At 44.3% G+C, this 13,835-nt stretch overlaps 1 long non-coding RNA gene and 2 pseudogenes across 3 annotated transcripts in view; 1 reads left to right on the top strand and 2 right to left on the bottom strand.

Annotated features, from left to right (window-relative positions):
* Positions 1–4,808, bottom strand: part of LOC116530015 — a 14,003-nt gene extending 9,195 nt beyond the window's left edge. Inside the window, exons 1-2 of the long non-coding RNA XR_004259789.1 lie at positions 4,361–4,808; positions 2,041–2,043 (exon numbers count right to left, since the gene is read on the bottom strand). This is a non-coding gene — a long non-coding RNA (uncharacterized LOC116530015). The remainder of the gene's footprint in view (positions 1–2,040; positions 2,044–4,360) is intronic.
* A 299-nt stretch (positions 4,809–5,107) lies between these two features.
* On the bottom strand, positions 5,108–6,167 carry LOC116530035 (annotated as a pseudogene). The gene has a single exon (XR_004259795.1). The product of XR_004259795.1 is annotated as an NACHT, LRR and PYD domains-containing protein 2 pseudogene (transcript).
* A 740-nt stretch (positions 6,168–6,907) lies between these two features.
* On the top strand, positions 6,908–8,336 carry LOC116530034 (annotated as a pseudogene). The gene is made up of 2 exons (XR_004259794.1): positions 6,908–6,987; positions 7,380–8,336. The product of XR_004259794.1 is annotated as a kelch domain-containing protein 2 pseudogene (transcript).
* The last annotated feature ends 5,499 nt before the right edge of the window (positions 8,337–13,835 follow it).

The following is a 13,835-nucleotide window of genomic DNA, read 5'->3' as shown; positions in this document are numbered from 1 at the left end:
CCAACACTTGTTAATTTACATTTCTGGGATTATAGGCATTCTGGTGTATTTGAGTAAGTATATTGTGGTTTCAGTTTAGGTGGCCATAATGATAATGATAGTGGTCATCTTTTTGTGGGCTTGTTTTCCATTTGCATTGGCAAAGTGTGTGTATGTCATTGTGTATGTCATTGTGTATGACATTGAGTATGACACTGAGTATGTCATTCAGTTCAGACGGCCATCATGATGATGATATTATTCACCTTTTATGTGCTCGTTTTCCGTTTGGATGTCTTATTGGTGGAGTGTATGTTCAGCTGTTTCTCTGTTTTGTAATTTTTTTGTTTTTGTTTTTGAGTTATATAAATTACACATTGTGGTTAACAGACTGTTAGATATATAATGCTCAAATATTTTTTTCCTTTCTGTGGGTTCTGTTTTCACTTTTTTTTTTTTTTTTGAAATGGACGGACTCTAGCTCTTTTTCCCAGGATGGAGTGCAGCGGTATGTTCTCGGCTCACGGCAATCTCTACCTCCTGGTTTCAAATGATTCTCTTGCCTCAGCCTACCAAGTAGCTAGGATTACAGTCTCCCACCACCATCCCCAGCTAATGTTTTGTATTTTTTCATTTATTTTTGTGACGGAGTCTTGCTCTGTCACCCAGGCTCGAGTGCAGTTACACCATCTCAGCTCACTGCAAACTTCATTTCCCGGGTTGAAGTGATCTTCCTTCCTCAGACAGCTGTGGAGCTGAGATTACAGGCATATGCCACTATGCCCTGCTAATTTTTGTATTTACAGTAGAGACACGTATTCATCATGTTGGTCAGGCTAGTCTCAAACTGCTAACGTGAGGTGCTCTGATCGCCTCCTCCTCCCAGATTGCTGGGATAACAGGCGTGAGCTACTGCACCCTTTCACTCCCAGGCATTTTGGTTTTCTTTCTTTTTTTCATTTTCAGATGGGATCCTGCTGTGTCAGACAGGCTGGGGTGCAGTGGCTTGATATCGGCTTACTGCAGCCTCCGCCTTCTGGGTTCAAGCAGTTCTCCTGCCTCAGCCTCCCAAGTAGCTGGGATTCCAAGTGCATGATAGCAAGCCCAGGTAGTTTTCATACTTTTAGTAGAGACGGGTGTTTCCATATTGGCCAAGCTGCTCTTGAACTCCTAACATTAAATGATTTGTCTGTCTCAGCCTCCCAAAGTGCTGGGATTACAGACGTGAACCACCATGCCCGTGCTTTCTTTTTTGAGACAGGGTCCTGTGCTGTCGCCTAAGCTGGAGTGCAGGGTTGTGATCTTGGGTTCCTGTGACCTCCACGCTGTGGGCTCAAACAGTCCTCCCATTTCGGCCTCCCAAGTAGCTGGGACTACAGCTGTTTGCCACCATGAACTGGCTAATTTTTGTATTTCCAGTAGAGAGGTGGCTTTGCTATGTCGTCCTTGCTGGTGTTGAACTCCTGTAGTCACGTGATGCACCTGCCTCATCCTCCCAATGTGCTGGGATTACAGTTGATTATATCAACTGATGTGCCCAGCCAGTTTTTTTCTTTTTGAGGAATTACCAAACTATGTTAAACACAGGATGCACCATTTCTGTTCCCCATACAGTATTTAAGTGTTGTGATTTCTCTCTGACCTTGCCTACACTTGCTATTTTATATTTCTTTGGATTATGGCATTTTGAGTGCATGTTAAAGGAGTTTATCATTGTGGTTTCCATGTAGATTGCCATAATGAAAATGATATTGATCATCCTGTTATGTGCTTGTTTTCCATTTGCATGTCATAGTGTCGAAATGTGTGTTCACCTGTTTTTAGATTTTGTAATTTGATTGTTTGTGTTGTTGAGTCAGCAAATTATGCACTGTGGTTAACAGACTGTTGTTAGATACATAATGCACTGTGTGTTGTCTTTTCACTTTCATTTTTATTTGAGATGCAGTCTTGCTCTTTTGCCCAGGCTAGAGTGCAGTAGTGCAATCTCGGCTCACTGCAACCTCCCACTCTTGGTTTCACATGACTGTTGTGTCTCACCTTTTGAGTAGCTGAGGTTACAGGCTCCTGTAAACATGCCCAGCTAAGTTTACGTATATGTATTTTTTCTTTTGGAGACAAAGTCTCTCTCTGACACCCAGGCCGGGAGTGTACTAGCGCAGTCTTGGCTTACTCCACCTTCCACCTCCCGAGTTCAAGTGATTCCTCTGCCTCAGGTGGGCGCCACCATGCCCAGCTAATTTTTGTATTTTCAGTAGAGACGAGGTATCTCCATGTTGGTAAGGCTGGTCTCAAACTCCCAACCTTACATACGTGCTCATCTCAGTCTCCCACAATGCTGGATTATAGGCGTGAGCCACCACACTCCTCCAGTCCCAGGCATTTCGGTTTCCTTTTCTTTCTTTCTTTCTTTATTTTATTTTTTTTGAGGTGGGATCTTGCCTCTGTTGGCCAGGCTGGAGTGCAGCGGCCTGATATCAGCTCACTGGAACCTCAGTATCTTGGGTTCAAGCAATTCTCCTGCCTCAGCCTCCGAAATAGCTGCGATTACAGGTGCATGCCACCACCCCGGGTTAATTTTCATATTTTTAGTAGAGACTGGGTTTTGCCACGTTGGCCAAGGTAGTCTTTAACAGCTGATGTCCAGTGATCCTTCCGCCTCCACCTCTCAAAGTGGTGGGATTACAGGTGTGAGTCACCATGTTCGGCCTTTCCTCTTTGAGATGAGGTCTTGTGCTGTCTCCTAGACTGGAGTGCAGTGGTGTGTTCTCAACTTACTGCAGCCTCCACATTCTGGGCTGAAGCAATTCCCCTGTCTCAGCCTCCCATGTAACTGGGATTACAGGTGATTGCTACGGTGCCAGGCTAATTTTGTATTTCTGGTAGAGATTGGGTTTTGCTGTGTCATCCTGGCTAGATTTTAACTCCCGTACTCATGTGACCCACCTGACTCGGTCTCCCAGTGTGCTGTGATTATAGGCATTAGCCATCGTGCCTTCAGGAGTTTTAACTTTTTGAGGAAAAAACAAACTATGTTAAAAATAGACTGCACTAGAGAAATGCAAATCAAAACTACATTGAGATACCATGTCACACCAGTTAGAATCACAATTGTTAAAACATCTAGAGACAACAGATGCTGGCGAGGATGCGGAGAAATAGGAACATTTTTACACTGTTGGTGGGAGTGCAAGTTAGTTCAACCATTGTGGAAGACAGTGTGCCAATTCCCCAAGGACCCAGAAATAGAAATTCCATTTGACCCAGCAATCCCATTACTGGCTATATATCCAAAGGATTATAAATCTTTCTATTATAAGGACACATGCACACGAATGTTCTTTGCAGCACTGTTTACAATAGCAAAGACTTGGAACCAAACCAAATGCCCATCAACGATAGACTCGACAGGTAAAGTGTGACACATAAACACCATGGAATACTATGCAGCCATAGAAAACTACAGGTTAATGATCTTTGTAGGGTACATGTTAATCAAGCCTTTACAAGAGTTTCTGGTGGAAAGGCAAGATATCCCAGGTTAGACCCAATGTTAAAATTTGAACCAGGCATATTCTTATTAGAAACAAGGGACCAAAGACTGTGCCCATGGAATCTAATGTCTTTTCATATTGACTTCAGTCCAGTAAAGCTCTCTTGAAGCCATTTAACTTCATTAGCTATGCCACTGAAGAACACTCTTTGAACATACACAGCTAAAACTCTCCGAGCCTTAAGTGCTACACGTTTTTCAGAATACAGCAGTAAAAGCAGGGACTGTTTTAGCTCTGTATTCTGAAAAAGTTGTGTGCTCTCCAAATAAAAAGCTATTTTTGTTGTTACTTTTGGTCCCCAGGAGAAATGGGAGTCCTTTTCAGACAGCATGGGAGACACATGAGTCCTTCGGAGTCCTCTTGTCTACCTCTGAGGGTGCAATGAGGGTGTGAAGCACTTTGGGAGGTGTCCAGACACACAGGTAGGCTTGCTACAGAGCAGAGCTTCACCCTTGGGGTGTGCTCCTTGTCATCATGAGCCATGTCTGAACGAATTAATCACATTTCATATGCAAGCATGCTTTCCGTTTGACTGTGCTGTTGTTTTTAATCAGAGCAGCATCAACGATGCTTTAACTTGATAGTCATGAATAATTTAGTTCTACGTAATAACATGTGGGCTTGAGGAGGAGGCAGCGTTGGATGAGAAGGAGGGAGAATGGACGTGTGGATTAGGAAAGGTGTCTCTTCCTTTGGAGCATGGATGGGTTCAGAGCCCACCCCATACTACTAATTATTTGGCTGGACACTACCAGTTGTGTGTGAAGCCTGTGTGTGATATTAATTTTTTTTAAGATTTTTATTTTTTATTTTACATTCTGGGGAACATGTGCAGATTTGTTACATAGGTAAATGACAACTTTCCTTCTTCAGTGAGCAAATCTTTCAATAAGCAAAGTATAGGTGTTCTTTGTGCTATTTTTATTTTTGCAATTTATATTTAATGAGCAAATCTATGCAAGGTAGCATCCTTCTATATCTGGAAAGTTAAAATTTTTTTTTGTGATAGACCTACACTCACAGTTGATATCGCTATTCTAGACAAAGCCATAGCTACAACCTAAGCACTTTCATTTAAAGGAATGCTCATAAACATCCGCTGTCCTGGGTCTAGAGCCAAGCCCAGAAATAAGAAGGTCAGATGGCCATGCTCAGGAAGAAAGTAAAATCACACTTGAAGAAATATGCTGCCAATTTCCCTATAGTCCAACCTGCTGTGCTTGATTTCAATACTTCTTTTATCAAGGTGATTCTGGAAGAATCTGGCTGAGGACTCCACCCGTCTTTTTTTTCGTCTTTTTTTTTTTTTTTCATTTGTGAATGCTCTCACCTTTATTTCTCTCCATATACCCGTGATACAGATATTTCATACATAACAAGGTCAACGACATATGCACGTTCTACCCAAAACAGAGGCAGAACCATGACTAAAACATCTAGCCCAGAAATCAACTCATTTCCCCGAGGAGTGGGGGTGGGGTGAGGGGGAGTCACAGGCAGTTCACCGACACCTGGAAAATCCTTGGCTTCATTGAGAATGAATGACTCTGGTGGCGGGGGATTCAGACAATGAATTAGCCAGAAGAAGACCTTTTTTTCCAGCGCTCTTGATTCTCAGCGTCAATAGTCAGTTGTGGGTTGCTGCCTTCTACTTCTTTCAGCAGCTTATCGAGTTCATCAGTGAAGTCATCTATTTTCAACCTGAGTGTCTGGAGGGTGCCATTTGCACGTGTCAAGGTTTCAAACAGCAATTTTACTCCACTATACCCTAAGGGATTCTGGCCCAGGTCCAGAGTGATGAGGGTCTGGTTGCAGCTGAGGACACAGCAGAAGTTCTCACAACTGGCTGGAGGGATGGAACATCCCCACAACCACAGACGTTTCAAGTTACGCAGTGGTTTCTTCAAAGCCTCACATAGGCATTGCACTCCAGGAACTCTTATGTCATTCTGCCCGAGATCCAAGTTCATTAGGCTTGATTTTTCGTGGAGAAGCTTTGCGAGGTGACAGCAGCCTTTGCTGGTTATGTCACAGTTCCACAGCACCAGGGTCTGTAGTTTACACTCAGGGTAACTCAAGCCCTCACACAGAAACTTCACCCCTGTATCACTGAGGGGGGTTCTTGGCCAAGCACAGGTGCATCAGCTCCTGGCTGACAACCAAAACGGCAGCCAGGTCCTTGCAAATGGCTTCCGTAAGGTGACAGTTTTCCAACGACAACCTCTGCAGGAGGCACTTTGGGTGTTTCAAAGTTGTGTACAGCAACTTGGCACCCTCATCCAGGAGCTCACTGTTGGAGAGGTTTATGTATATTAGTGACTGGTTGACTTCAAGGGCCAGGGAGAGATCAGCCCACTGCTGAGTGGTAGCAGAACAAGACACCAACCCAAGATACTGCAGGTTACATTTTGGGTGCCTCAGGACCTCACACAGTGCAGGAAGCGTATTATTCTGGGCACTGCCTCGAAGTCTTAGATGTGTTACAGTCTTGTGACCTTGAAGAGCTAGGCAGAGGTTCTGATAAGCATCAGCTGGGGAAATGTTTTTGATCACTACTCTCTGGAGATGACAGGTATCACAAGCTATTTGTTCACACAGGATCCTTAACAGCGAGGCACTAAGGATGGGAGGCATTAAGGATCGGAGCGAGGGCGAACTGCACTCCACGGGGAGAGGGGTCGCCCGCGAGTCACCCCCACGGCTGCTGGGAGCCTGGGTGGGGCGGTGGGGACCCGCCTCTCCTGTGAAAGGCCAGCGCTCCGGTGACCACGAGCCATCTCAAGTCCCACAGCCCCGCGGCGAGTCACTTCCCCACGCAGCTGAAGTGGTTTAGAGTCACTGGAAAGGAGCGGTGCTGGGAAGGGTACAGCCTCGCCCGCACAACGCCCTGGCAATCTGGGGGAGTTGAAGGGCAGCCGTGGTGAGGAAGGGCAGGGAGGGGAGGAGAAACTTGTTCTACCAGACCCAGTGAACCGCAAATTTTCCCCAGCACGTCTCAGACTCCAAGTAACTTTCTTGTGCAAGCCAATGGCATGCTCCAGCAGAGGCCAGGGAACCTCTCCGCCCAGATTCCCCCAGCACCGCCCAGGGCGAGGACACGGCTCCGGCAGAGCCACGGGCCCTGAGACCCCCAGCATCCCCCACCCCCGCCCGTCGGCCCTCCCTTGCGCGGCACGGCCCCCCGCCCGCCGCCCCCGCTCCGCACCTTGGCTTAGCAGAAGCTGATGCGCAGGAGCGGCAGCAGGTAGCCGAAGACGAAGGTGCACACCACGTAGGTCTTCTTGTGGTGAGGGTCGGGCCACTGCTCCCAGCAGAAGGTCTGGTTGCCGGCGCGCGGGTAGAGGAGGCCCTGGTGGTAGGCCACGGGCGAGGCCATGGCGATGGACAGTGCCCAGATGCAGCCCACGTCCAGCAGCGCGTTGCGGGACACCCTGAGCGAGGAGGAGCGCCGCAAGTGCAAGATGGCCACTTAGCGGTCCACGGACATCGCGGCCAGCGTGGAGATGCTGACCAGCATGGACACGGTGAAGAAGTAGTGGGTGAACTTGCAGACGAAGGCGCCCAGCACCCAGGTCTGCAGGATTAGTTGTGTCCAATCAAATAGGAAAGAAAGATAAACTTCCAAGCCTCAAGGAGGGACTCACACAAGCATCCAGTTTCTCTTCATTGACTGGGTGACCATGGAGGAGGCCATGATGTACAGCCATGAGATGGAGGCAGGCACGAGCCCTGAGTCACGGCATCGAGGAGAGTCTCCCAGAGCAGCATCACCCTTTATGCAAATGAACACTAACCTTTCCTGTGTTAAGCCCTGCAATTTTTGGAACTGTGTTTTTTTTATTGTAGCAAAACACAGCCTATCCTTAGCAATTCCCCAGAGTTTTGGCTAATAAATTTGTCCAAAGTCAAAAAAAAAAAAAAAGATGAAACATCTTTTTGGAATTCCAGTCATCCAAGAGGATGGAATGATCATGTACATATTTTAGAAACTGAAACTTTTACCTGGAGCCAGCCTATAACTACTGGTAAAGCACCTTCACATCGTGCTGCCCATGCCTGCGCAACTATCCGAAACAAAGGCTTTGTGTTTGGAGGCAGATGCCGAGATGCTAGAATGAATGATCTTCACTATCTTAATCTGGATACAAGGGAGTGGAATGAATTAATTCCACAAGGCATATGCCCAGTTGGCCGATCTTGGCACTCACTAACACCAGTTTCTTCAGATCATCTTTTTCTCCTTGGAGGATTTACCACTGATAAACAGCCACTAAGTGATGCCTGGACTTACTGCATCAGTAAAAATGAATGGATACAGTTTAATCATCCATATGCTGAAAAACCAAGGTTATGGCACACAGCTTGTGCCAGTGATGAAGGAGAATAATTGTTTTTGGAGGATGTGCCAACAACCTGCTTGTCCATCACAGAGCTGCACACAGTAATGAAATACTAATATTTTCAGTTCAACCAAAATCTCCTATATGGCTAAGTTTAGAAGCAGTTATTTGTTTTAAAGAAATGTTAGCCAACTCATGGACCTGCCTTCCAAAACGCTTACTTCACAGTGTTAGTCAGAGGTTTGGTAGTAACAACACTTCTGGATCTTAAGGCTTCATAAATAATGCCTCTGATCACCTTGCATGGACAGCAATCCTGTAAACATCACAGAGCTGGCATCATTTGTATAATTATATGCATTGTTGTAGTTTGCAACTTTTGGTTTTAATGTGAATGTGAATGGCCTAGAGAACCTATTTTTGTGTCTGTTTACAATAAATGTATTTAACACCAAAAAAAAAAGAAAAAAATATTTTCATCTTTCTTTTTTTCCCATTTGTGAATACCCTCACCTTCATTTCTTTCCATATACCCGTGATACAGATATTTAGCACTTAAAGCAGGGACAGTTTTAGCTGTGTATTATGAAAAAGTTGTGTGCTCTCCAAATAAAAAGCTACTTTTGTTGTTACTTTTGGTCCCCAGGAGAAATGGGAGTCCTTTTCAGACAGTATGGGAGACACATGAGTCTTTCAGAGTCCTCTTCTTTGCCTCTGAGGGTGCAATGAGGGCGTGAAGCACTTTGGGAGGTGTCTAGACACACAGGTAGGCTTGCTACAGAGCAGAGCTTCATCCTGGCAGTGTGCTCCTTGTCATCAGGAGCCATGTCTGAACGAATTAATCACATTTCATATGCAAGCATGTTCTCCGTTTGACTATGCTGTTGTTTTGAATCAGAGCAGCATCCACAATGCTTTAACTTGATAGCCATGAATCATTTCATTCTACGTAATAACGTGTGGGCTTGAGGAGGAGGCAGCATTGGATGAGAAGGAGGGAGAATGGACGTGTGAATTAGGGAAAGGTGTCTCTCCCTTTGGAGCATGGATGGGTTCAAAGCCCACCTCATACTACTAAGTATTTGGCTGGACACTACCAGTTGTGTGTGAAGCCTGTGTATGTGAGTGTCTGTGTGTGTTTGTGTGTGTGAGTGAGGGTGTGTCTGTGTTTCTGTCTCCAGATCTGAGCAGCAGATGCTTCTTCCTGTGGTAGCATGTTACTCCGAACCTTGGATAATCCCCAGCCCTCCTAAAATCGCAATACACATATGTTTTAAGACATTTATGTTGATGATTGGTGAGAGCGTGGTGATTGAAACTAGCTCATTTCCCATGTACCACTGAGGCCTGCTCAGCTTTGCTCAAGAGGGTTCTTGACTCTTACTTTGTAGCAGGAGCTCCTAAGTGAATCAAGCCTTTTCAAGAGTTTCAGGTAGAAAGGCAAGATATCTCAGGTTAGACCCAATGTTAAAATTTGAACCGGGCAAATTCTCATTAGAGACAAGGGACCAAAGATGGTGCCGATGGAATCTAATGTCTTTTGATGTTGACTTCCATCCAGTCATGCTCTTGTGAAGCCATTTAACTTTAACATTGGGCCTGTGGGAGGCAGTGCACCCTCTGAAAGAGAGATCCGAAGATTTAGATTTGATTTCCAGCCCGGTGCCAGTCACTCAGCCACTCACTTTCAAGTGACAAGCATGAGGCGGGTTACTTTCTGTCTCTGTTTCTCAATTTCTGCACAGGGATTGCTGTGGGCCATAAGGCCCACTGGGAAACAATCCCTTTTCCAGCTCAGTTCCTGGTTTTTGAGTATACTTGTCAATCTGGACTTTCATACACCTATGGTTTCGGATTAACTGTGTTACCTCTCCTAGAAATTACCAGAGAAAATTGACAGTTAATTGACAAGAATGAGAATCCATTCTAAAGAATTCAAATATAACTGCATCCTTTATTACTAAAAGAATGCTCAACTCAAGTGGACACAGATCACTCATTCATTAGCTATGGCACTGAGAGACAACTTTTTGAAAATACGCAGCTAAAACTGTCCGAGCTTTAAGTGCTAGACACATTTTTCAGAATACCCAGCTAAAACGGTCCCTGCTTTAGCACTTAAAGCAGGGACCGTTTTAGCTGTGTATTTTGAAAAAGTTGTGCGTTTTAGCTGTGTATTTTGAAAAAGTTGTGCACTCTCCAAATGGAAAGCTACTTTGGTTGTTACTTTTGGTCCCCAGGAGAAATGGGAGTTCTTTCCAGTCAGCATGGGAGACACATGAGTCCTTCAGAGTCCTCTAGTCTGCCTCTGAGAGTGCAATGAGGGCGTGAAGCACTTTGGGAGGCGTTCAGACGCACAAGATTGCTAGCTAGAGAGCAGAGTTCCATCGTGATGGTGTGGTCCTTGTCATCTTGAGCCATGCCTGAATGAATTAATCACATTTCATTTGGAAGTATGTTAACTGTTTGACTGTGCTGTTGTTTTTAATCAGAGCAGCATTGACAGTGGTTGAACTTGATAGCCACGAATTAAGAAAATTGACAGTTGATTGACAAGAATGAAAATCCATTCTAAAGAATTCAAATATAACTGAATCCTTTATTACTAAGGCTTGTCACTTGAAATTGAGTGGCTGACTGTCTGGCACAGATCTGGAAATCATCCAAACCTTCGAACCTCTAATTTCAGAGGGTGCACTGCATCCCCCACACCCAATGTTACAGTTAAATGGCTTCACAAGAGCTTTACTGGATTGAAGGCAACATCAAAGGCATTAGATTTCATCAGCACTGTCTTTGATCCCTTGTCTCTAATGAGAATTTGCCTCGTTCAAATTTTGTCATTGGGTCTAACCTGTGATATCTTTCCTTTCCACCTGAAACTCTTGAAAATGCTTGATTTACTTAGTAGCTCCTGCTACAAAGTAAGAGTCAAGAACCCTCTTGAGCAAAGCTGAGCAGGCCTCATTGGTAAATGGGAAATGAGCTGGTTTCAATCACCACCCTCTCACCAATCATCAAGATACATGTCTTGAAACATACATGTATTGTGTTTTTAGTAGGGTTGTGGGTTATCCAAGGTTCTGAGTAACATGCTACCACAGGAAGAAGGATTTCCTGCTCAGGTCTGGAGACAGAAACACAGACAAACCGACAGACACACACACTCACACACACAGGCTTCACACACATCTGGTAGTGTCCAGCCAAATACTTAGTAGTATGAGGTGAGCTTTGAACCCATCTTTGCTCCAAAGGGAGAGACACCTTTCCCTAATTCACACGTCCATTCTCCCTCCTTCTCATCCAATGCTGCCTCCTCCTCAAGCCCACACGTTATTACATAGAACGAAATTATTCATGGCTATCAAGTTCAATCATTGTCTATACTGCTCTGATTAAATACAATAGCACAGTCAAACAGAGAGCATGCTTGCATATGAAATGTTATTAATTCGTTCAGATATGGCTCATGATGACAGGGCCTACACCACCAGGATGAAGCTCTGCCCTGTAGCAAGCCTACCTGTGTGTCTGGACACCTCCTAAAGTGCCTCACGCCCTCATTGCACCCTCAGAGGCAGTCAAGAGGACTCCGAAGGACCCATGTGTCTCCCATGCTGTCTGGAAAGGACTCCCATTTCTCCTGGGAACCAAAAATAACAACAAAAGTAGCTTTTTATTTGGAGAGCACACAACTTTTTCAAAATACACAGCTAAAACGGTCCCTGTCTTAAGTGCTTTTAGCACTTAAGTCAGGGACCGTTTTAGCTGTGTATTCTGAAAAACTGGTCTAGCAATTAAAACTTGGAAAGTTTTAGCTATGTATTTTCAAAAGTTGTCTCACAGTGCCATAGCTAATGAAGTCAAAATGAGTGATCTGTGTCCACTTGAGTTGAGCATTCTTTTAGTAATAAAGGATTCAGTTATATTTGAATTTTTTAGAACGGATTCTGATTCTCGTCAATCAACTGTCAATTTTCTCTGTTAATTTCTAGAAGAAGTAGCAGAGATAATCCAAAACCATAGATGTATGAAAGTCCAGATTGACAAGTATACTCAACAAACCAGGCAATGAGCTGGAAAAGGGATTGGTTCCCAGTGGGCCTAAAGGCCCACAGAAATCCCTGTGCAGAAATTGAGAAACAGAGACAGAAAGTCACCCATCTAAGACTTGTCATTTGAAAGTGAGTGGCTGACTGACTGGCACAGGGCTGGAAATGAAATCCAAATATTTGGACCTCTAATTTCAGAGGGTGCACTGCCTCCCCCAGGCCCAATGTTACAGTTCAGTGGCTTTACAAGAGCTTTACTGTATTGAAGTCAACATGAAAAGGCATTAGATTCCATCGACACAGCCTTTGGTCCCTTGTCTGTAATGAGAATTTGCCTGGTTCAAATTTTAACATTGGGTCTAACCTGAGATATCTTACCTTTTTACTTGAAGCTCTTGAAAAGGCTTGATTAAGTTAGGAGCTCCTGCTAGAAAGTCAGAGTCAAGAACCCTCTTGAGCATTGCTCAACAGGCCTCAGTGGTAAATGGGAAATTAGCTGGTTTCATTCACCACCCTCTTACCAATCATCAAGATAAATGTCTTAAAACATACATGTATTGTGTTTTTAGGAGGGCTGGGGGTTATCCAAGTTTCTGAGTAACATGCTACCACAGGAAGAAGTATTTGTTGCTCAGGTCTGGAGACAGAAACACACACACACCCACCCACACACACACACACACTCACACACACAGGCTTCACAGACATCTGGTATTGTCCAGCCAAATACTTAGTAGTATGAGGTTGGCTTTGAACCCATCTACGCTCCCAAGGAAGAGACACCTTTCCCTAATTCACACGTCCATTCTCCCTCCTTCTCATCCAACGCTGCCTCCTCCACATGCCCACACGTTATTACATAGAATTAAATTATTCATGGCTATCAAGCTAAATCATTGTCAATGCTGCTCTGATTTAAAACAACAAGACAGTCAAACAGAGGACATGTTTGCATATGGAATGTGATTAATTCGTTCGGACATGGCTCATGATGACAAGGAGCACACCTCCAGGATGAAGCTCTGCTCTGTCACAAGCCTACCTGTGTGTCTGGACACCTCCCAAAGTGCTTCACACCCTCATTGCACCCTCAGAGGTAGACAAGAGGACTCCGAAGGACTCATGTGTCTCCCATGCTGTCTGAAAAGGACTCCCATTTCTCCTAGGGACCAAAAGTAACAACAAAGTAGCTTTTTATTGGGAGAGCACACAACTTTTTCAAAATACACAGCTAAAACGGTCCCTGCTTTAAGTGCTTTCAATGAAAAGTCTTAGGCCTTTGAAACTTCAGTAGGTTTGCTAATACAGTTGATCATTGAACAACATGTGGTTAAACTCTGCAGGTCCCCTTATATGTGGATTTCTTTTTACTTCTGCTATCTCTGAGGTAGCAAGACCAACCCCTTCTCTTCTTCCTCTTCCTCATGCTACTCAACATGAAGATGATAAGGATCAAGGCCTTGCTGAAGATCCACTTCCACTTAATAAACAGTAAATGTATTTTCTCTTCCTTATGATTTCCTTAATAACCTTTTCTTTCCTTTAGATTGCTTTATTATAAAAATATAGCATATAATACATGGAACATACAAAATATGTGTTAATCAACTGTTCACGTTTTTGGCAAGACTTTCTGTCAACAGTAAGCTATTAGTAGTTAAGTTTTGGGGGGGTCAAAAGTTGTATGAGAATTTTTGACTGTATGGAAGGTCAGCATGCCTAACTTCACATTGTTCAAAGATCAGCTGTAGTCAGAATGCAACTGAAACTTGGAGATCCAGATGGATAAATCATCTATTTACTTATTTGAGACAGGTTCTCATTCTATTGCCCAGGTTGGAGTATAGTGGCATTATCATGGCTCACTCTCACTTTACCCTTGACCTTCTGAGATCATGGAATCCTCC

This window comes from Sapajus apella, unplaced genomic scaffold (assembly GCF_009761245.1).
Source record: "Sapajus apella isolate SASKATOON/1434 unplaced genomic scaffold, GSC_monkey_1.0 scaffold64, whole genome shotgun sequence".
Taxonomy (NCBI): domain Eukaryota; kingdom Metazoa; phylum Chordata; class Mammalia; order Primates; family Cebidae; genus Sapajus; species Sapajus apella.
Note: the sequence above shows the minus strand (reverse complement) of the source record. Positions and strands in the feature narration are given on the sequence as shown.